Here is a 23,554-nt window from a genome sequence, read left to right as displayed (position 1 = left end):
CAGGGAAGGAATGAGTGTGCACACAGGGAAGGACAGAGTGTGCCACACAGGGAAGGAACAAGTGTGCCACACAGAGAAGGAATGAGTGTGCACACAGGGAAGGAATGAGTGTGCACACAGGGAAGGACAGAGTGTGCCACACAGGGAAGGAACAAGTGTGCCACACAGGGAAGGAATGAGTGTGCACACAGGGAAGGAATGAGTGAGCACACAGGGAAGGACAGAGTGTGCCACACAGGGAAGGAACAAGTGTGCCACACAGGGAAGGAATGAGTGTGCACACAGGGAATAAAGAGTGTGCCACACAGGGAAGGATAGAGTGTGACACACAGGAAATAAAGAGTGTGCCACATAGGGAATAAAGGAATATATAACATAGGGATGGAACAAGTGTGCCACAAAGGGAAGGATGGAGTGTGCCACATAGGAAATAAAGAGTGTGCCACACAGTGAAGGATAGAGTGTGTCACACAGGGAATAAAGAGTGTGCCACACACGGAAGGACAGAGTGTGCCATACAGGCAATAAAGAGTGTGCCACACACGGAAGGTAGGAGTGTGCTATACAGGGAAGGAAGGAGTGTGCCACACAGAGAAGGACAGAGTGTGCCACACAGAGAAGGACAGAGTGTGCCACACAGGGAAGGACAGAGTGTGCCACACACGGAAGGTAGGAGTGTGCTATACAGGGAAGGAAGGAGTGTGCCACACAGAGAAGGACAGAGTGTGCCACACAGGGAAGGACAGAGTGTGCCACACAGGGAAGGACAGAGTGTGCCACACAGAGAAGGTAGGAGGTAGGAGTGTGCTATACAGGGAAGGAAGGAGTGTGCCACACAGGGAAGGACAGAGTGTGCCACACAGGGAAGGACAGAGTGTGCCACACAGAGAAGGTAGGAGGTAGGAGTGTGCCACACAGGGAAGGACAGAGTGTGCCACACAGGGAAGGACAGAGTGTGCCACACAGAGAAGGTAGGAGGTAGGAGTGTGCCACACAGGGAAGGACAGAGTGTGCCACACAGAGAAGGTAGGAGGTAGGAGTGTGCCACACAGGGAAGGACAGAGTGTGCCACACAGGGAAGGACAGAGTGTGCCACACAGAGAAGGTAGGAGGTAGGAGTGTGCCACACAGAGAAGGACAGAGTGTGCCATACAGAGAAGGATAGAGTGTGTCACACAGGGAATAAAGAGTGTGCCACACACGGAAGGACAGAGTGTGCCACACAGAGGAGGTAGGAGTGTGCTATACAGGGAAGGAAGGAGTGTGCCACACAGAGAAGGTAGGAGGTAGGAGTGTGCTATACAGGGAAGGACAGAGTGTGCCACACAGGGAAGGACAGAGTGTGCCACACAGAGAAGGTAGGAGGTAGGAGTGTGCTATACAGGGAAGGACAGAGTGTGCCACACAGGGAAGGACAGAGTGTGCCACACAGGGAAGGACAGAGTGTGCCACACAGAGAAGGTAGGAGGTAGGAGTGTGCTATACAGGGAAGAACAGAGTGTGCCACACAGGGAAGGACAGAGTGTGCCACACAGGGAAGGACAGAGTGTGCCACACAGAGAAGGTAGGAGGTAGGAGTGTGCCACACAGAGAAGGTAGGAGGTAGGAGTGTGCCACACAGGGAAGGACAGAGTGTGCCACACAGGGAAGGACAGAGTGTGCCACACAGAGAAGGTAGGAGGTAGGAGTGTGCCACACAGGGAAGGACAGAGTGTGCCACACAGGGAAGGACAGAGTGTGCCACACAGAGAAGGTAGGAGGTAGGAGTGTGCCACACAGAGAAGGACAGAGTGTGCCATACAGAGAAGGATAGAGTGTGTCACACAGGGAATAAAGAGTGTGCCACACACGGAAGGACAGAGTGTGCCACACAGAGGAGGTAGGAGTGTGCTATACAGGGAAGGAAGGAGTGTGCCACACAGAGAAGGTAGGAGGTAGGAGTGTGCTATACAGGGAAGGACAGAGTGTGCCACACAGGGAAGGACAGAGTGTGCCACACAGGGAAGGACAGAGTGTGCCACACAGAGAAGGTAGGAGGTAGGAGTGTGCTATACAGGGAAGGACAGAGTGTGCCACACAGGGAAGGACAGAGTGTGCCACACAGGGAAGGACAGAGTGTGCCACACAGAGAAGGTAGGAGGTAGGAGTGTGCTATACAGGGAAGAACAGAGTGTGCCACACAGGGAAGGACAGAGTGTGCCACACAGGGAAAGACAGAGTGTGCCACACAGAGAAGGTAGGAGGTAGGAGTGTGCTATACAGGGAAGGAAGGAGTGTGCCACACAGAGAAGGTAGGAGGTAGGAGTGTGCTATACAGGGAAGGACAGAGTGTGCCACACAGAGAAGGTAGGAGGTAGGAGTGTGCTATACAGGGAAGGACAGAGTGTGCCACACAGAGAAGGTAGGAGGTAGGAGTGTGCTATACAGGGAAGGACAGAGTGTGCCACACAGAGAAGGTAGGAGGTAGGAGTGTGCTATACAGGGAAGGACAGAGTGTGCCACACAGGGAAGGTAGGAGGTAGGAGTGTGCTATACAGGGAAGGACAGAGTGTGCCACACAGGGAAGGACAGAGTGTGCCACACGGGGAAGGACAGAGTGTGCCACACAGAGAAGGTAGGAGGTAGGAGTGTGCCACACAGGGAAGGACAGAGTGTGCCACACAGGGAAGGACAGAGTGTGCCACACAGAGAAGGTAGGAGGTAGGAGTGTGCCACACAGGGAAGGACAGAGTGTGCCACACAGAGAAGGTAGGAGGTAGGAGTGTGCCACACAGGGAAGGACAGAGTGTGCCACACAGAGAAGGTAGGAGGTAGGAGTGTGCCACACAGGGAAGGACAGAGTGTGCCACACAGAGAAGGTAGGAGGTAGGAGTGTGCCACACAGGGAAGGACATAGTGTGCCACACAGAGAAGGTAGGAGGTAGGAGTGTGCCACACAGGGAAGGACAGAGTGTGCCACACAGAGAAGGTAGGAGGTAGGAGTGTGCCACACAGGGAAGGACAGAGTGTGCCACACAGAGAAGGTAGGAGGTAGGAGTGTGCTATACAGGGAAGGAAGGAATGTGCCACACAGGGAAGGACAGTGTCACATGATACAGGGTATCAACAAATTAAAGGAAATGTTGAAATTTATAAGAAAAAACTATTGCTCCTTTAAAATTCAGATTAAGTGCTACGGCATTATCTTTTTTTAATGTTCTTTTTGATTATGCAAATTTACTGCATTCAATGGTCCTTTAAATATTCTAATGTTAGCTTTGTTATATTACAGTAGTCTTGTTAGATAGGACTGTATTTGTCTCAGTAATCTTGCAGATGGTGTCTGTTTTTTACCGTATTCAATATGAAGGATTTAAAAGCGCACAGTTGCCCATGGAGATATCGCGCCTGGTTTCCTTTTTCATTCTATTCTATTTTTAATTTTTTTTATAACTTTAATCAAGTTTTCCTTTGTGCATGTGTTAGATTGCACTGTTTTCTTGAGAATTTAGACTTCATCCATTTTAATTTCTTTCTGCTAGATTACGAGTTTTGCGTTATGAGTGAGAAAGCAGCATTATGGGATATAACGCTGCTTTTTCACTACCGCTGCTATTACGAGTCTTGTCACAAAAGCTGTACCGCACACTTTTTTGGCCGTAACGCAAATTTTTTTAATGGGACTTCCATAGCGCCGATATTACAGCTTTTTCTGGGAGGCCAAAAAGTGAGCGGTACAGCCTATCCTGCAAGATTCGTAACGCAATCTAAAGTCAGTAGTTATGAGTTTTACGCTACAAAGCTGTAGCATAAAACTCATAACTAAAGTGCTAAAAAGTACACTAACACCAATAAACTACCTATTAACCCCTAAACCGAAGCACTCCCACATCGCAAACACTAAAAAAAATGTATTAACCCCTAATCTGCTGCTCCGGACATAGCCACCACTATAACAAACATATTAACCCCTAAACCGCCACACTCCCGCATTGCAAACACTAGTTAAATATTATTAACCCCTAATCTGCTGTCTCTAACATCGCCGCCACCTACCTACTTAGCATAAAACTCATAACTAAAGTGCTAAAAAGTACAATAACACCCATAAACTACCTATTAACCCCTAAACCGAGGCACTCCCACATCGCAAACACTAAAAAATATATAAAAATTTTTTTAATTAGGAGTTAATAAATTTTTTTTTTATTAACCCCTAATCTGCTGCTCCGGACATAGCCGCCACTATAACAAACATATTAACCCCTAAACCGCCACACTCCTGCATTGTCTTACACTAACACCTAACCTTACACTACAAAGCTGTAGCATAAAACTCATAACTAAAGTGCTAAAAAGAACACTAACATCCATAAACTACCTATTAACCCCTAAACCGAGGCACTCCCACATCGCAAACACTAAAAAATATATTATTTTTTTTTAATTAGGGGTTAATATTTTTTTTTATTGACCCCTAATCTGCTGCTCAGGACATAACCGCCACTATAACAAACATATTAACCCCTAAACCGCCACACTCCCGCATTGCAAACACTAGTTAAATATTATTAACCCCTAATCTGCCGCCACCTACCTACATTTATTAACCCCTAATTTGCCGCCCCTAACGTCGTCCCAATATACTAAATTTATTAACCCCTAAACCTAAGTCTAACCCTAACCATAACACCCCCTAACTTAAATATAATTAAAATAAATCTAAATAAAACCTACTATTAATAACTAAATAATTCCTATTTAAAACTAAATACTTACCTGTAAAATAAACCCTAAGCTAGCTACGATATAACTAATAGTTACATTATAGCTAGCTTAGGGTTTATTTTTATTTTACAGGCAAGTTTGTATTTATTTTAACTAGATAGAATAGTTAGTAAATAGTTATTAACTATTTACTAACTACCTAGCTAAAATAAATACAAATTTACCTGTAAAATAAAACCTAACCTGTCTTACACTAACACCTAACTTTACACTACAATTAAATCAATTACATAAATTAAATACAATTACCTATATTACAAAAAAAACACTAAATTACAGAAAAAAAAATTATTTATAAGAAATTTAAACTAATTACACCTAATCTAATAGCCCTATCAAAATAAAAAAGCCCCCCCAAAAATAAAAAAAACCCTAGCCTAAACTAAACTACCAATAGCCCTTAAAAGGACCTTTTGCAGAGCATTGCCCCAAAGAAATCAGCTCTTTTACCTGTAAAAAAAAATACAGACAACCCCAACAGTAAAACCCACCACCCACACAACCAACTCCCCAAATAAAAACCTAATTAAAAAAACCTAAGCTCCCCATTGTCCTGAAAAGGGCATTTGGATGGGCATTTAGCTCTTTTTCAACTGCCCAAACCCCTAATCTAAAAATAAAACCCACCCAATAAACCCTTAAAAAAGCCTAACACTAACCCCCGAAGATCCACTTACAGTTTTGAAGACCGGACATCCATCCTCAACGAAGCCGGGAGAAGTCTTCATCCAAGCGGCAAGAAGTCCTCAACAAAGCCGGGAGTAGTCTTCATCTAAGCCGGCAGAAGTGGTCCTCCAGATGGGCAGAAGTCTTCATCCAGACGGCATCTTCTATCTTCATCCATCCGGCGCGGAGCGGGTCCATCTTCAAGACATCCGGCGCGGAGCATCCTCTTTAATCAAAGTCTTCTTCCCGAATGAAGGTTCCTTTAAATGTTGTCATCCAAGATGGCGTCCCTTGAATTCCGATTGGCTGATAGAATTCTATCAGCCAATCGGAATTAAAGGTGAAAAAATCCTATTGGCTGCTCCAATCAATTGGCCTCTGTGTACTTTTGTTTAGTTTGGTTCACTCAAATGGCTATATTGTTAGCAGACATTCAGACTGTATCTTGTATGCATGATCAAGATTGCACTGTAAATAAAACCAAATATTAATTTTGGTAAGGTTCATTGAGCCATAGGTAAATAAATTTGAAGTGCTGAAATCCCTGTCTTGTGTGTAGTCACTTATTACGTTTCTACAATTTCTTTCTTTAAACTAAGTTTATATATAAATTTAATGGTCTGCGCTTCATTCCTTCATATAAGGTTTTTTCCTAAGTCTAATTAAGTTACTTAGGTTAATATGTAACTAATTTTTTCTAGCCTTGACTCCCCTTTCATGTTTATATAATACTGCAGTAGCCTGACTTGTCGTAACCTCAGTGGCTGATTATCTCATGGCGATAAAACCAAGGAAAAACAGCGATTGTAATAACAAAGTTTTTATATTCTCCTGTCTACCTAAAATGCAAATATTAATTGGAACGTTCTTAATTTATGTAATGGAATAATCTAGCTTTTATTAAAGGGACACGAAACCCAACATTTTTCTTTCATGATTCGGATGGACCATATGATTTTAAACAACTTTCCAATTTACTTCTATTATCTAATTTGCTTTATTCTCTTGACATCCTTTGTTAAAATAAGTATACCTAGGTAGGTTTAGGAGCTGGGAGCTAACTTAACTGGTTGCACATAAATGCCTGATGTTATTGGCTATCCTATGCTCCTTCAATAAAGGATACCAAAAGAATGAAGCAAAATTGATACTAAAAGTAAATTAGAAAGCAGTTCAATAATTTAAAAGGTGGAAATCTCACATAATTTACAGTATGAGATGTGTTTAAAGCCAACTGTTGAGAATAAGAAAATATTGTGCCTTTTCCTTCTGCAAGATATTAATATCCCACATTACTAATATTGATTTTAGGGCAAAATCTGGTAAAACAAAAACAGGTTTTGACAATAGATGAAGTTTAAATATATATAATAAATATAATACACAGATTTTCATTAGTATGTATATAAATATATATAATAAATATAATACACAGAATTCCATTAGTATGTATATAAATATATATAATAAATATAATACACAGATTTTCATTAGTATGTATATAAATATATATAATAAATATAATACACAGATTTCCATTAGTATGTATATAAATATATATAATAAATATAATACACAGATTTTCATTAGTATGTATATAAATATATATAATAAATATAATACACAGATTTTCATTAGTATTTATATAAATATATATAATAAATATAATACACAGATTTTCATTAGTATTTATATAAATATATATACTAAATATAATACACAGATTTTCATTAGTATGTATATAAATATATATAATAAATATAATACACAGATTTTCATTAGTATTTATATAAATATATATAATAAATATAATACACAGATTTCCATTAGTATGTATACTGTATAAATATATATAATAAATATAATACACAGATTTTCATTAGTATGTATATAAATATATATAATAAATATAATACACAGATTTTCATTAGTATTTATATAAATATATATAATAAATATAATACACAGATTTTCATTAGTATGTATATAAATATATATACTAAATATAATACACAGATTTTCATTAGTATGTATATAAATATATATAATAAATATAATACACAGATTTTCATTAGTATTTATATAAATATATATAATAAATATAATACACAGATTTTCATTAGTATTTATATAAATATATATAATAAATATAATACACAGATTTTCATTAGTATGTATATAAATATATATACTAAATATAATACACAGATTTTCATTAGTATTTATATAAATATATATAATAAATATAATACACAGATATTCATTAGTATGTATATAAATATATATACTAAATATAATACACAGATTTTCATTAGTATGTATATAAATATATATAATAAATATAATACACAGATTTTCATTAGTATTTATATAAATATATATAATAAATATAATACACAGATTTTAATTAGTATTTATATAAATATATATAATAAATATAATACACAGATTTTCATTAGTATGTATATAAATATATATACTAAATATAATACACAGATTTTCATTAGTATGTATATAAATATATATATAATAAATATAATACACAGATTTTCATTAGTATGTATATAAATATATATAATAAATATAATACACAGATTTTCATTAGTATGTATATAAATATATATACTAAATATAATACACAGATTTTCATTAGTATTTATATAAATATATATATAATAAATACAATACACAGATTTTCATTAGTATGTATATAAATATATATAATAAATATAATACACAGATTTTCATTAGTATTTATATAAATATATATAATAAATATAATACACAGATTTTCATTAGTATTTATATAAATATATCAGTATACCCTTAATGCGCCAGCTCAAGTAATGCAGTAATGTTAATACTCGTTCTCTCTCCTTCTGTCCTTTCTCTTGTCAATAACTGCTTATCTGGCATTAATTCCTGTATGGCCTCTCACCACCTAGAGATTAAAGGGACAGTCTACTCCAGAATTGTAATTGTTTAAAAGATAGATAATCCCTTTTTTTACCTATTCCCCAGTTTTGCATAACCAACTTTTTGCCTCTGTGATTACCTTGTATCTAAGCCGCCTCTGCAGACTGCCCCTTTATTTCAGTTCTTTTGACAAACTTGCATTTTAGCCAATCAGTGCCTCTCATAAGTAATCATGAGCACAATGTTATCTATATGGCACACATAAACTAACACCCTCTAGCGGTGAAAACCTGCCAAATGCATTCAGATAAGAGGCGGCCTTCACGGGCTTAGACATTAGCATATGAGCCTACCTACGTTTAGCTTTCAACAAAGAATACCAAGAGAAAGCAAATGTTACAATAAAAGTAAATTGGAAAGTCGTTTAAAATGACATGCCCTATCTGAAGTTTAATTTGGACTAGACTGTCCCTTTAATATGTCCAAGACTGAGCTCCTTTTAATCCACCCTCTTTAGTTCTACTCCGATTTCTGACTTCATCACTGTCCAGCGGTATTACTATCTCCCCAGTCACTCATCACAAGTCCGCTGCCTCAGAGTTGCACCTGACTCCCATTTGTCCCTTATCCCCCACATCCAATTATTCTCTTCATCCTGCCGCAACCACCTACGCAATATCTCCAAAAATTGTCCGTTTCTGAGCGTTGACACTAAGGGGCCAATTTATCAATGTCTGTCTGTCTGTAGCGTATCATGTCCGACAGACATCACTGAATGCCGATTATGCAGATTCGCGGTCAATCGCTCGCTAGCAGGGGGTGTCAATCAGATTGCAGACCTCAGCCTCAGAGGCAGCGGAGCAGTTATGGAGCAGTTGTCTTTACACCACTGCTTCATAACTGCTGTTTCCGGCAAGCCTGAAGGCTCGCACGGAAACAGGGGCATCAAGCTCCATTCGGAGCTTGATAATTCGGCCCCTAAGCCTCTAATCTACTCCCTTGTAATTTTCAGGCTTGGCTACTGCAATAACCTACTCACTGGCCTTCCTCTTTTCCGCCTCTCCTCCCTTCAATCCATCCTAAGTGCTTCTGCCAGGCTAATCTACCTTTCTCGCTGCTCTGTATCTGCTTCACCTCTGTGTGAGTTCCTTCACCTGCACCCCATTAAAAATGGAAAACAGGAACACTTCTCTAATTTCACTTTTTGTACAATAAATTGCACTTTATTCACTCTTTGTGAATATATTTGATGATTACATTTTACTTTGTATATAATGTGTTTTTTTGTTTTAGCTAATTAGTCATATATATGGACGAAAGCTAGACGTGCTGCCATTTTTGATGTGCTGTCTAATATTAATACTGATATCTTCTATGTCATTTACACTCTCCATTTACAAATCAGTAGGGTCACTGCGAGGATCTGTATGGTCGTATTCTACAGAACGTTATCGGCTATTGGAGTTTTGTTCAGAAGGTGGGACTAGAAAGTGTTACGCGTGAAACATATTGTTATAAGAAGAGTTCTTATGGTTTTGTTCCTTTTTGTGCTCCTGTAGATAAAGGGCAAATCATTTTTTTCTAAGTTGGGTATGTTTTGGGGTGGGAGGGTTTTTACTTTTTTGGTTGGGGATTTTAATTCTGTCTTAAAGGGACAGTCTACACCAGAATTTGTATTGTTTTAAAAGATAGATAATCCCTTTATTACCCATTCCCCAGTTTTGCATAACCAACACAGTTATATTAATATACTTTTCACCTCTGTGATTATCTTGTATCTAAGCCTCTGCAAACTGCCCCTTTATTTCAGTACTTTTGACAGACTTGCAGTCTAGCCTATCAGTGCCTGCTCCCAGATAACTTCATGTGCACAAGCACAGTGTTATCTATATGAAATACGTGAACTAACACCCTCTAGTGGTGAAAAACTGTTAAAATGCATTCTCAAAAGAGGTGGCCTTCAAGGTCTAAGAAATTAGCATATGAACCTCCTAGGTTAAGCTTTCAACTAAGAATACCAAGAGAACAAAGCAAAATTGGTGATAAAAGTAAATTGGAAAATTGTTTAAAATTGCATGCTCTATCTGAATCATGAAAGTTTATTTTGGCCTAGACTGTCCCTTTAACGGTTGGGAATAGGAAAGGTGTTGTAGATGTTTTTTGACAGATCTAGCAAAGATTTATGTGATTTATTTAGTATTTTTGGTCTGAACTTAAGGATGCTACAAACACACCAGGTATGGTCAGAGCTACAAACACTGGGTATGGTCAGAGCTACAAACACACTGGGTATGGTCAGAGCTACAAACACACCAGGTATGGTCAGAGCTACAAACACACTGGGAATGGTAAGAGCTGCAAACACACTTGGGTATGGTCAGAGACAAGCTACAAACACACCGGGTATGGTCAGAGGCGAGCTACAAACACACTGGTTATGGTCAGCACTACAAACACACCAGGTATGGTCAGAGCTACAAACACACCAGGTATGGTCAGAGCTACAAACACACTGGGTATGTTCAGAGCTACAAACACATTGGGTATCGTCAGAGCTACAAACACACTGGGTATCGTCAGAACTACAAACACACCGGGTATGTTCAGAGCTACAAACACACCAGGTATGGTCAAAGCTACAAACACACCGGGTATGTTCAGAGCTACAAACACATTGGGTGTCGTCAGAGCTACAAACACACTGGGTATGGTCAGAGCTACAAACACACTGGGTATGGTCAGAGCTACAAACACACTGGGTATGGTCAGAGCTACAAACACACCGGGTATGGGCAGAGCTACAAACACACCGGGTATGGTCAGAGCTACAAACACACCGGGTATGGTCAGAGCTACAAACACACTGGGTATGGTCAGAGCGACAAACACACCAGGTATGGTCAGAGCTACAAACACACCAGGTATTGTCAGAGCTACAAACACACTGGGTATGGTCAGAGCTACAAACACACCGGGTATGGTCAGAGATACAAACACACCGGGTATGGTCAGAACTACAAACACACCGGGTATGGTCAGAACTACAAACACACTGGGTATGGTCAGAGCTACAAACACACTGAGTATGGTCAGAGCTACAAACACACCAGGTATTGTCAGAGCTACAAGCAAACTGGGTATGGTTAGAACTACAAACACACCAGGTATGGTAAGAGCTACAAACACATCGGGTATTGTCAGAGCTACAAACACACAACGGGTATGGTCAGAGCTACAAACACACAGGGTATGGTCAGAGCTACAAACACACTGGGTATGGTCAGAGCGACAAACACACCAGGTATGGTCAGAGCTACAAACACACCAGGTATTGTCAGAGCTACAAACACACTGGGTATGGTCAGAGCTACAAACACACTGGGTATGGTCAGAGCTACAAACACACCGGGTATGGTCAGAGCTACAAACACACCAGGTATTACCAGAGCTACAAGCACACTGGGTATGGTCAGAGCTACAAACACACTGGGTATGGTCAGAGCTACAAACACACCGGGTATGGTCAGAGCTACAAACACACTGGGTATGGTCAGAGCTACAAACACACTGGGTATTGTCAGAGCTACAAACACACTGGGTATTGTCAGAGCTACAAGCACACCAGGTATAGTCAGAGCTACAAGCACACCAGGTATTGTCAGAGCTACAAGCACACTGGGTATGGTCAGAGCTACAAACACACTAGGTATGGTCAGAGCTACAAACATACCGGGTATGGTAAGAGCTACAAACACACCGGGTATGGTAAGAGCTACAAACAACAAACACACTGGGTATGGTCAGAGCTGCAAACACACTGGGTATGTTCAGAGCGACAAACACACCAGGTATGGTCAGAGCTACAAACACACTGGGTATGGTCAGAGCTACAAACACACCGGGTATGGTCAGAGCTACAAACACACTGGGTATGGTCAGAGCTACAAACACACCGGGTATGGTCAGAGCTACAAACACACCGGGTATTGTCAGAGCTACAAGCACACTGGGTATGGTCAGAGCTACAAACACACTGGGTATTGTCAGAGCTACAAGCACACTGGGTATGGTCAGAGCTACAAACACACTGGGTATGGTTAGAACTACAAACACACCAGGTATTGTCAGAGCTACAAGCAAACTGGGTATGGTCAGAGCTACAAACACACCGGGTATGGTCAGAGCTACAAACACACTGTGTATGGTAAGAGCTACAAACACACCAGGTATGGTTAGAACTACAAACACACCAGGTATGGTAAGAGCTACAAACACATCGGGTATGGTCAGAGCTACAAACACACAACAGGTATGGTCAGAGCTACAAACACACCGGGTATGGTCAGAGCTACAAACACACTGGGTATGGTCAGAGCGACAAACACACCAGGTATGGTCAGAGCTACAAACACACCAGGTATTGTCAGAGCTACAAACACACTGGGTATGGTCAGAGCTACAAACACACTGGGTATGGTCAGAGCTACAAACACACTGGGTATGGTCAGAGCTACAAACACACCGGGTATGGTCAGAGCTACAAACACACCAGGTATTACCAGAGCTACAAGCACACTGGGTATGGTCAGAGCTACAAACACACTGGGTATGGTCAGAGCTACAAACACACCGGGTATGGTCAGAGCTACAAACACACTGGGTATGGTCAGAGCTACAAACACACTGGGTATTGTCAGAGCTACAAAAACACTGGGTATTGTCAGAGCTACAAGCACACTGGGTATGGTCAGAGCTACAAACACACCGGGTATAGTCAGAGCTACAAGCACACCAGGTATTGTCAGAGCTACAAGCACACTGGGTATGGTCAGAGCTACAAACACACTAGGTATGGTCAGAGCTACAAACATACCGGGTATGGTAAGAGCTACAAACACACCGGGTATGGTCAGAGCTACAAACACACTGTGTATGGTAAGAGCTACAAACACACCAGGTATGGTTAGAACTACAAACACACCAGGTATGGTAAGAGCTACAAACACATCGGGTATGGTCAGAGCTACAAACACACAACAGGTATGGTCAGAGCTACAAACACACCGGGTATGGTCAGAGCTACAAACACACAAACACACCAGGTATGGTCAGAGCTACAAACACACCAGGTATTGTCAGAGCTACAAACACACTGGGTATGGTCAGAGCTACAAACACACTGGGTATGGTCAGAGCTACAAACACACTGGGTATGGTCAGAGCTACAAACACACCGGGTATGGTCAGAGCTACAAACACACTAGGTATTACCAGAGCTACAAGCACACTGGGTATGGTCAGAGCTACAAACACACTGGGTATGGTCAGAGCTACAAACACACCGGGTATGGTCAGAGCTACAAACAAACTGGGTATGGTCAGAGCTACAAACACACTGGGTATTGTCAGAGCTACAAAAACACTGGGTATTGTCAGAGCTACAAGCACACTGGGTATGGTCAGAGCTACAAACACACCGGGTATAGTCAGAGCTACAAGCACACCAGGTATTGTCAGAGCTACAAGCACACTGGGTATGGTCAGAGCTACAAACACACTAGGTATGGTCAGAGCTACAAACATACCGGGTATGGTAAGAGCTACAAACACACCGGGTATGGTAAGAGCTACAAACAACAAACACACTAGGTATGGTCAGAGCTGCAAACACACTGGGTATGGTCAGAGCGACAAACACACCAGGTATGGTCAGAGCTACAAACACACTGGGTATGGTCAGAGCTACAAACACACCGGGTATGGTCAGAGCTACAAACACACTGGGTATGGTCAGAGCTACAAACACACCGGGTATGGTCAGAGCTACAAACACACCGGGTATTGTCAGAGCTACAAGCACACTGGGTATGGTCAGAGCTACAAACACACTGGGTATTGTCAGAGCTACAAGCACACTGGGTATGGTCAGAGCTACAAACACACTGGGTATGGTCAGAACTACAAACACACCGGGTATGGTCAGAGCTACAAACACACTGGGTATGGTAAGATTTACAAACACACCAGGTATGGTTAGAACTACAAACACACCAGGTATGGTAAGAGCTACAAACACACCGGGTATGGTCAGAGATACAAACACACCGGGTATGGTCAGAGCTACAAACACACCGGGTATGGTCAGAGCTACAAACACACTGGGTATGGTCAGAGCTGCAAACACACTGGGTATGGTCAGAGCGACAAACACATCGGGTATGGTCAGAGCTACAAACACACTGGGTATGGTCAGAGCTACAAACACACTGGGTATGGTCAGAGCTACAAACACACCAGGTATTGTCAGAGCTACAAGCACACTGGGTATGGTCAGAGCTACAAACACACTTGGTATGGTCAGAACTACAAACACACCGGGTATGGTCAGAGCTACAAACACACTGGGTATGGTAAGAGCTACAAACACACCAGGTATGGTCAGAGATACAAACACACCGGGTATGGTCAGAGCTACAAACACACCGGGTATGGTCAGAGCTACAAACACACTGGGTATGGTCAGAGCTGCAAACACACTGGGTATGGTCAGAGCGACAAACACATCGGGTATGGTCAGAGCTACAAACACACTGGGTATGGTCAGAGCTACAAACACACTGGGTATGGTCAGAGCTACAAACACACCAGGTATTGTCAGAGCTACAAGCACACTGGGTATGGTCAGAGCTACAAACACACTTGGTATGGTCAGAACTACAAACACACCGGGTATGGTCAGAGCTACAAACACACTGGGTATGGTAAGAGCTACAAACACACCAGGTATGGTTAGAACTACAAACACACCAGGTATGGTAAGAGCTACAAACACACCGGGTATGGTCAGAGCTACAAACACACCAGGTATGGTCAGAGATACAAACACACCGGGTATGGTAAGAGCTACAAATACACTGGGTATTGTCAGAGATACAAACACACCGGGTATGGTCAGAGATACAAACACACCGGGTATGGTCAGAGATAAAAACACACCGGGTATGGTAAGAGCTACAAACACACCGGGCATGGTAAGAGCTACAAACACACCGGGTATGGTCAGAGTCAAAATAATTAGATGTTTTTCACTGATCATGTATATGTAGTGTAAGCGAAGTGAGTACTAAGGTGAGAGTTTAGTATGGAAGGAGAGTGTGGAAGTTAAATATGAGTTTGCTGGAGGATGAATGGATTGTTGAGCATTTTGTAAGGAAGTATTAATGGATGCAGAGGAGAAAGTGAGCTTTTGATTCTGTGAGTGATTAATGGGAATGGGTAAAGAGTGAATGTAATTTTATTTTATTAAGAGTGGAAGGCTGAAAGTTAAAGGAGGAGAATGGAATATGCAAGATGGCAGAGGCGTTTATAGTATTTAAGAGAATTAAGGAGATTGGGTGAGGATGTTAAAGGGAAATGAAACACATTTTTTTTACTTTCATGATTCAGACAGTATATACAATTCTAAATAACTTTCCCATTTACTTCTATCTCATTTGCTTCATTCTTTTGGTATCATTTGTTGAAACTGAAAGCCATTGACATGAGGCATATATGTGCAGCTTCTGAGCCTACCTAGGTATTCTTTTCAACAAAGGATACAAATAGAATGGAACAAATTAAATAATAGAAATAAAAACAATCAGCTAGATTATGAGTTGTGCGTTCGTCTTTGAACGCTGAAAATATGGCTAAAACAGCACCGTAGCCATTACAAGTCTTGTTGGTAAAGCTGTAACGCAAGTCTTTTAGCCTGTAATGCAACATCAGTCCCACACTCGTAAAAATTACGTTTTTTCATGGGATTCCCATAGTGCTGCCATTACGAGTTTTGCGGCGAGGCTAAAAAACCTGTGTTACAGCCTAAAACGACAAGATCCGTAACGCCATCTAGAAGCAGTAGTTTCACTATCTGTTACATAAAACTCATAACTAAACTGCTACTAAACACCCATAAACTACCTATTAACCCCTAAACCGCCGCAAACACTATTTAAATATAATTAACCCCTAATCTGCCGTCCGTCCAAATCCCCCCACTATACTAAAGTTATTAAGCCCTACACCGCCGCCAATATAATAAACCTATTAACCCCTAAACCGCAAGCCCCCCACAACGAAATATACTAAAATAAACTATTAACCCCTAAACCGAAAGCCCCCACATCGCAATAAAATAAATTAAACTACTAACCCCTAAACCTAACGCCCCCACTAACTTTAGATTAAAATTTCAATTTCCCTATCTTAAATTAAAATTTAGCTGTCAAATTAAAAGATCTAAGTTTAAACTAACAATTAAACTAATATAATTATTAAACAAAAAAATCATAACACAAACTATCTAATAGCAAAAAATAAAAAAGACTAAATTACAAAAAATAACAAACACTAAATTACGAAAAATAACAAACGAAATTATCAAAAATAAAAAAGAATTACACCTAATCTAATAGCCCTATCAAAATAAAAAAGCCCACACAAAATAAAAAAAACCTAGCCTACAATAAACTACCAATGGCCCTTAAAAGGGCCTTTTGTAGGGCATTGCCCTAGGTTAAGCAGCTTTTTTACCTGTAAAAAAAATACAAAGACCCCCCCAACAGTAACAGTAGCCCAAACCCTAATCTAAAAAAAAAAACACCCAAAAAAACCTTAAAAAAACAACAACACTAACACTGGATTCGAATCAGCCAATAGAATGAGAGCTGTTTAAATCCTATTGGCTGATTTGAACAGCCAATTTGATTTTAGCAGCTCAAATTCCTATTGGCTGATTCAAATTTTTCAGCCAATAGGAATGCAAGGGACGTTATCTTGAAACAGCTCCCTTGCATTGAAGATTCAGTGTACGGCGGCAACCGTATGAAGAGGATGCTCTTCAGGATGGACCCGCTAAGCGCCGTCGGGATCAAGATAGAAGATGCCGTCTGGATGAAGATTGAAGAGGCCGCCTTGATGAAGACTTCTTGCCGCTTGGATGAGGACTTTGCCGGGATGAAGATCGTTCATCTGGTGCAATGCCACCCCCTGCAGATTCGCTGCCAATCGGCCGCTAGCAGGGGGTGTCATTCAACCCGATCGCATTCGGTTGATTTCTGGCGATGTCTGTCCGCCGCCTCAGAGCAGGCGGACAGATTATGGAGAAGCGGTCTTTAGACCACAGCTTCATAATTTCTGTTTCTGCCTGAAGGCTCGCCGGAAACATGGGGCATCAAGCTCCATACGGAGATTGATAAATATGCCCCTATGTGTTTGTTACGTGAGAGAGAGCAGATTTGTTCGATTGGAAATTTAAATGCAGCTGAAAGTAAACAAATGTAGAAGTATGTAAATGAGAAACGCTTGGTGCATAGACAGAAAGAAATTGCATAGATGGCAGTGCATGGTTGTTTACCTGTGAGAGAGTTTCCGTATAGACGATGTATGGAGAGTTCTGAGAGGTGTTCAAGAGAGGGATGTTATAAAATTGAGAGTACTGCACATGTGTTTTGGGAGTGTGATTATGCTAAGAATGTTTGGAGAGCGCTTGTGAAAATGATTTTTGGTTTGACTGGAATTCAATGTTTGTGACAGAGGTGTTGTGGGATGTTGGGAATATTTTGGTTTTTCAGAATAAATTGGTGTAGATGGAAGTGTGTGTATGGAAGACTTTATTTATTTATTTTTGTCTTGATAGGAAGCACCTTGGAGTTGTAGACTCTGAAGGCATCTGGGAGATCAAAAAGGGGCTATTTATTTTATTTTCACTGACTGACTTGTTTAGTTAATTGTTAACCGCTCCTTTAAAATATGAATTATTTTTTATGGGGATATGTTTAATTTTGTTTTGTAAGTGGTCTCTACCTGCTAATACATTTTATTTTATATGTTATGTCACATGTATGTGGGTGATTCACAGTTTTTTAATTTTGTTAACTTTTTATTTGTTTCTTACCAAGATTTTCATTTGTTTTGCTTTTGAATTTTTACTTTGTTATTTTAAGTTTTATGTATTTTATTTCTGTAAATTGTATTTTATTTTTCTAAATGAACATATGGGGTATTTCAGAGCTTTACTAATGTTCTTTAGGAAAATTCTCCTCTGTCTGTCAAAAGCACAAGCGGACTAAAAGTGGCTGCTTACAGATGGCGGCCTGCAAAAAAACAAGCTACTGAGCGCTTCTCTTTCTGTGTATAAGGCTAGCACATTAAGCAAAAGGCATTTGTAAAAGAACCATACAATATGTAGACTTTAACATCATCATTTGTAGAAAGAATTTCTTGTGCTTTGCATTAGAGCTCTCTGGAAACTATGGGGCCGATTTATCATGTGTTGGGCAGACATGATCCACTGTAGCGGTCATGTCCGCCCAACATCAATAAATGCCGACAATGATGTCTCTGTGTTTGTGACATACATCACCTCTACATGATGTCTCTGTGTTTGTGACATACATCACCTCTACATGATGTCTCTGTGTTTGTGACATACATCACCTGTACATGATGTCTCTGTGTTTGTGACATACATCACCTCTACATAATGTCTTTCTTTGTGACGTACATCACCTCTAAATGACATCTCTGTGTTGTGACGTACATCACCTCTACATGACTTCTTTGTGTTTGTGATATACATCACCTCTACATGACGTCTCTGTGTTGTGACGTACATCACCTCTACATGACGTCTCTGTGTTTGTGACGTACATCTCCTCTACGTGACGTCTCTGTGTTGTGACGTACATCACCTCTACATGATGTCTCTGTGTTTGTGATGTACATCACCTCAACATGACGTCTCTGTGTTGTGACGTACATCAGTGATCTGCAACCTTTTTTTTGCCGTCGCACACTTTTTTACATTAAAAAATCCTGTGGCACACCACCATCCCAAAATTGTACAAAATCACACATTGTAGCCTAATACAGGATATATATATACAGTATATATATATATATATATATATATATATATATATATACACACACACACTGTACTGTGCTGTCATGCCATGCCTCCTACAAACTATACATGACATATTGACATTCAGTCACAAACAATCATAATGATTGTCTGTGAATGAATGTCAATGTCATGGTTGTAAATGATGCCTGATGAGCCTGTCACATACCTCCCAATATTTCAAAATTTGAAAGAGGGACACCCCCACACTGTTGTCAGTCTGCTGCGGCACACCTGAGGATTTCTCACGGCACACTGGTTGAAAAACACTGACGTACATCACCACTACATGACATCTCTGTGTTGTGACGTACATTACCTCTACATGACATCTCTGTGTTGTGACATACATCACCTCTACATGACATCTCTGTGTTGAGACGTATATCACCTCTACATGACATCTCTGTGTTGTGACGTATATCACCTCTACATGACATCTCTGTGTTGTGACGTACATCACCTCTACATGACATTTCTGTGTTGTGACATACATCACCACTACATGACATTTCTGTGTTGTGATGTACATCACCTCTACATGACATTTCTGTGTTGTGACGTACATTACCTCTACATGATATTTCTGTGTTTCTGATGTACATCACCTCTACATGACATCTCTGTGTTGTGACGTACATCACCTCTACATGACATCTCTGTGTTGTGACATACATCACCTCTACATGACATCTCTGTGTTGTGATGTACATCACCTCTACATGGCATCTCTGTGTTGTGACATACATCACCTCTACATGACATTTCTGTGTTGTGACATACATCACCTCAACATGACATTTCTGTGTTGTGACGTACATCACCTCTACATGATATTTCTGTGTTTGTGATGTACATCACCTCTACATGACTTCTCTGTGTTTGTGACATACATGATCTCTACATGACGTCTCTGTGTTTGTGATCTCTACATGATGTCTCTGTGTTTGTGACGTACATCACCTCTACATGACGTCTCTGTGTTTGTGATATACATCAACTCTACATGATGTCATATATATATACACACACACACACACACACACATATATATATACACACACACATATATATATATATATACACACATTTATATATATATATATATATATATATAGATACACACAAACGTCTCTGTGTTTGTGACATACATCACCTCTACCTGATGTCTCTGTGTTTGTGACATACATCACCACTACATGATGTCTTTCATTGTGACGTACATCATCTCTACATGACGTCTGTGTTTGTGATGTACATCACCTCTACATGACGTCTCTGTGTTTGTGACATACATCAACTCTACATGATGTCATATATATATACACACATATATATATATATATATATATATATACACACACACATATATATATATACACACATATATATAGATACACACAAACGTCTCTGTATTTGTGACATACATCACCTCTACCTGATGTCTCTGTATTTGTGACATACATCACCGCTACATGATTCTTTCTTTGTGACGTACATCACCTCTACATGACGTCTCTGTGTTGTGACATACATCACCTCTATATGACGTCTGTGTTGTGATGTACATTACCTCTATATGACGTCTCCGTCCTTGTGATGTACATCACCTCTACATGACGTCTGTGTTGTGATGTACATCACCTCTACATGATGGATGTCTCTGTGTTTGTGATGTACATCACCTCTATATGACGTCTCTGTGTTTGTGACGTACATTACCTCTACATGACATCTCTGTGTTGTGACGTACATCACCTCTACATGACATCTCGGTTTTGTGACGTACAGCACCTCTACATGATGTCTCTTAGATTGTTATATACATCACATTTACATAAAGTCTCTGGGTTTGGGACTGTGTTTCTGACTTACATCACCTCAACAAGATGACTCTGTGTTTGTGACCTACATTCCCTCTTCATGATGTCTATATGTTTGGGACGCACATCACCTCTTCATGAAGTCTCAGTTTTTGTGATGTACATCCCCTCTACATGACGTCTCTGTGTTTGTGACGTACATCACCATTACATGACGTCTCTGTGTTGTGATGTACATCACCATTACATGACGTTTCTGTGTTGTGATGTACATCACCATTACATGACGTCTCTTTGTTGTGAGGTTCATTCCCTCTACATGATGTCTCTGTGTTGTGAGGTTTATTCCCTCTACATGATGTCCCTGGGTTGGTTATATATATATATATATGACCTTTAGGTGACTCTGGTGTTTTTAATCTACATGAAGTCTCTTTGTTTGTTATATACATCCCCTCTACATGACATATCTTGGTTTGTTATATATATCCCTTCTACATGACATCTCTTGGTTTGTTATATACATCACCTCTACATAAAGTCTCTGGGTTTGTGACATACATGACCTCTACAACATGACATCTCTGGGTTTGTGACATACATCAACTCTACATAAAGTCTCTGGGTTTGTTACATACATCCCCTCTACATAAAGTCTCTGGGTTTGTGACATACATCCCCTCTACATAAAGTCTCTGGGTTTGTGACATACATCACCTCTACATAAATGCTCTGGGTTTGTGACATACAGCACCTCTACATGACATCTCTGGGTTTGTGACATACATCACCTCTACATAAAGTCTCTGGGTTTGTGACATACATCCCCTCTACATAAAGTCTCTGGGTTTGTGACATACATCCCCTCTACATAAAGTCTCTGGGTTTGTGACATACATCCCCTCTACATAAAGTCTCTGGGTTTGTGACATACATTCCCTCTACATAAAGTCTCTGGGTTTGTGACATACATCCCCTCTACATAAAGTCTCTGGGTTTGTGACATACATCACCTCTACAACATGACATCTCTGGGTTTGTGACATACATCACCTCTACATAAAGTCTCTGGGTTTGTTACATACATCCCCTCTACATAAAGTCTCTGGGTTTGTGACATACATCCCCTCTACATAAAGTCTCTGGGTTTGTGACATACATCCCCTCTACATAAAGTCTCTGGGTTTGTGACATACATCACCTCTACAACATGACATCTCTGGGTTTGTGACATACATCACCTCTACATAAAGTCTCTGGGTTTGTTACATACATCCCCTCTACATAAAGTCTCTGGGTTTGTGACATACATCACCTCTACATGACATCTCTGGGTTTGTGACATACATCACCTCTACATAAATGCTCTGGGTTTGTGAAATACAGCACCTCTACATGACATCTCTGGGTTTGTGACATACATCACCTCTACATAAAGTCTCTGGGTTTGTGACATACATCACCTCTACATAAAGTCTCTGGGTTTGTGACATACATCACCTCTACATAAAGTCTCTGGGTTTGTGACATACATCACCTCTACATGACATATCTGGGTTTGTGACATACATCACCTCTACATAAAGTCTCTGTGTTTGGGACATACATCACCTCTAAATGACATCTGTTAGTTTGTGATATAAATTCCCTCTAGACTTCATGACTTCTCTGGGGTTTGTGATTTACAACACCTCTTTATGACGTCTCTGGGTTTGTTACGGTACATTGCAGACCATCCTCTTTCTTGACATCTGCAGACAGGATAAATGCAGAGCTGCCAGCACATGTCACAAACAAAGTGAAACAACTATGTCATTATCACACAGAGATTACTGGTCCTGTGCCAGCCTCGCCCTTATCAGTCTATGAACCTGGCAAAGCTGAGTTTGACCTTGCAATACAAATAGGAAGCTTACACAGCTGAAACCCTCAGTTCTCTGTGGATTTAACAAATGTTACAAAGTCATATACTCTCCTTATTTGCTTTATTTGCACTGTTGGTTGTATGATGAGTGCACAATCCTCCGTCACTAAGTAGTCTAGCCTGTTGCAGCTTAGAGATGAGAAATGCCCTGCCCCCCAGCACATACAGGGTTAAACCACAAAGCAGGGAGTCTGGCAACAGCTTTCACATTCACCTGCTAGAAATAAAAGGAGCACACAGCAAACCTTTTGATCCCTAGTTATATATTGGACGGTGTTTAGAGACACCTCCCTGAGATGGAAGGGGGTGGTGACATGCAGCAGACAGTATGAGAGTCTCTGAGCAACAGCAGCATGTCGTATGACGATTCTCTCTCTCATTATTCCCAATACAATCTAAGCACATAGACACGCATGCAGACTCAAGCTTGTGCACCCACTCACTGGCTCTGCCATGTCTGTTGGCCCCCTCACTGCCAACAACAAGTCCTATCCATCTTGCCAACTCCTGCCA

The 23,554-nt window shown here is 40.5% G+C and overlaps 1 protein-coding gene across 1 annotated transcript in view; it reads left to right on the top strand.

Annotated features, from left to right (window-relative positions):
• The first annotated feature begins 23,377 nt into the window (after positions 1-23,377).
• FAM131C (family with sequence similarity 131 member C) overlaps positions 23,378-23,554 on the top strand; it is a 70,836-nt gene continuing 70,659 nt past the window's right edge. The window contains exon 1 of the mRNA XM_053689849.1: positions 23,378-23,554. This exon is cut by the window's right edge and continues 215 nt beyond it. The gene's annotated coding sequence lies outside the window, so the exon portion shown is untranslated.

Source organism: Bombina bombina, chromosome 8 (assembly GCF_027579735.1).
Source record: "Bombina bombina isolate aBomBom1 chromosome 8, aBomBom1.pri, whole genome shotgun sequence".
Taxonomy (NCBI): Eukaryota; Metazoa; Chordata; class Amphibia; order Anura; family Bombinatoridae; genus Bombina; species Bombina bombina.
This window is presented reverse-complemented; position numbering and strand designations above follow the sequence as displayed.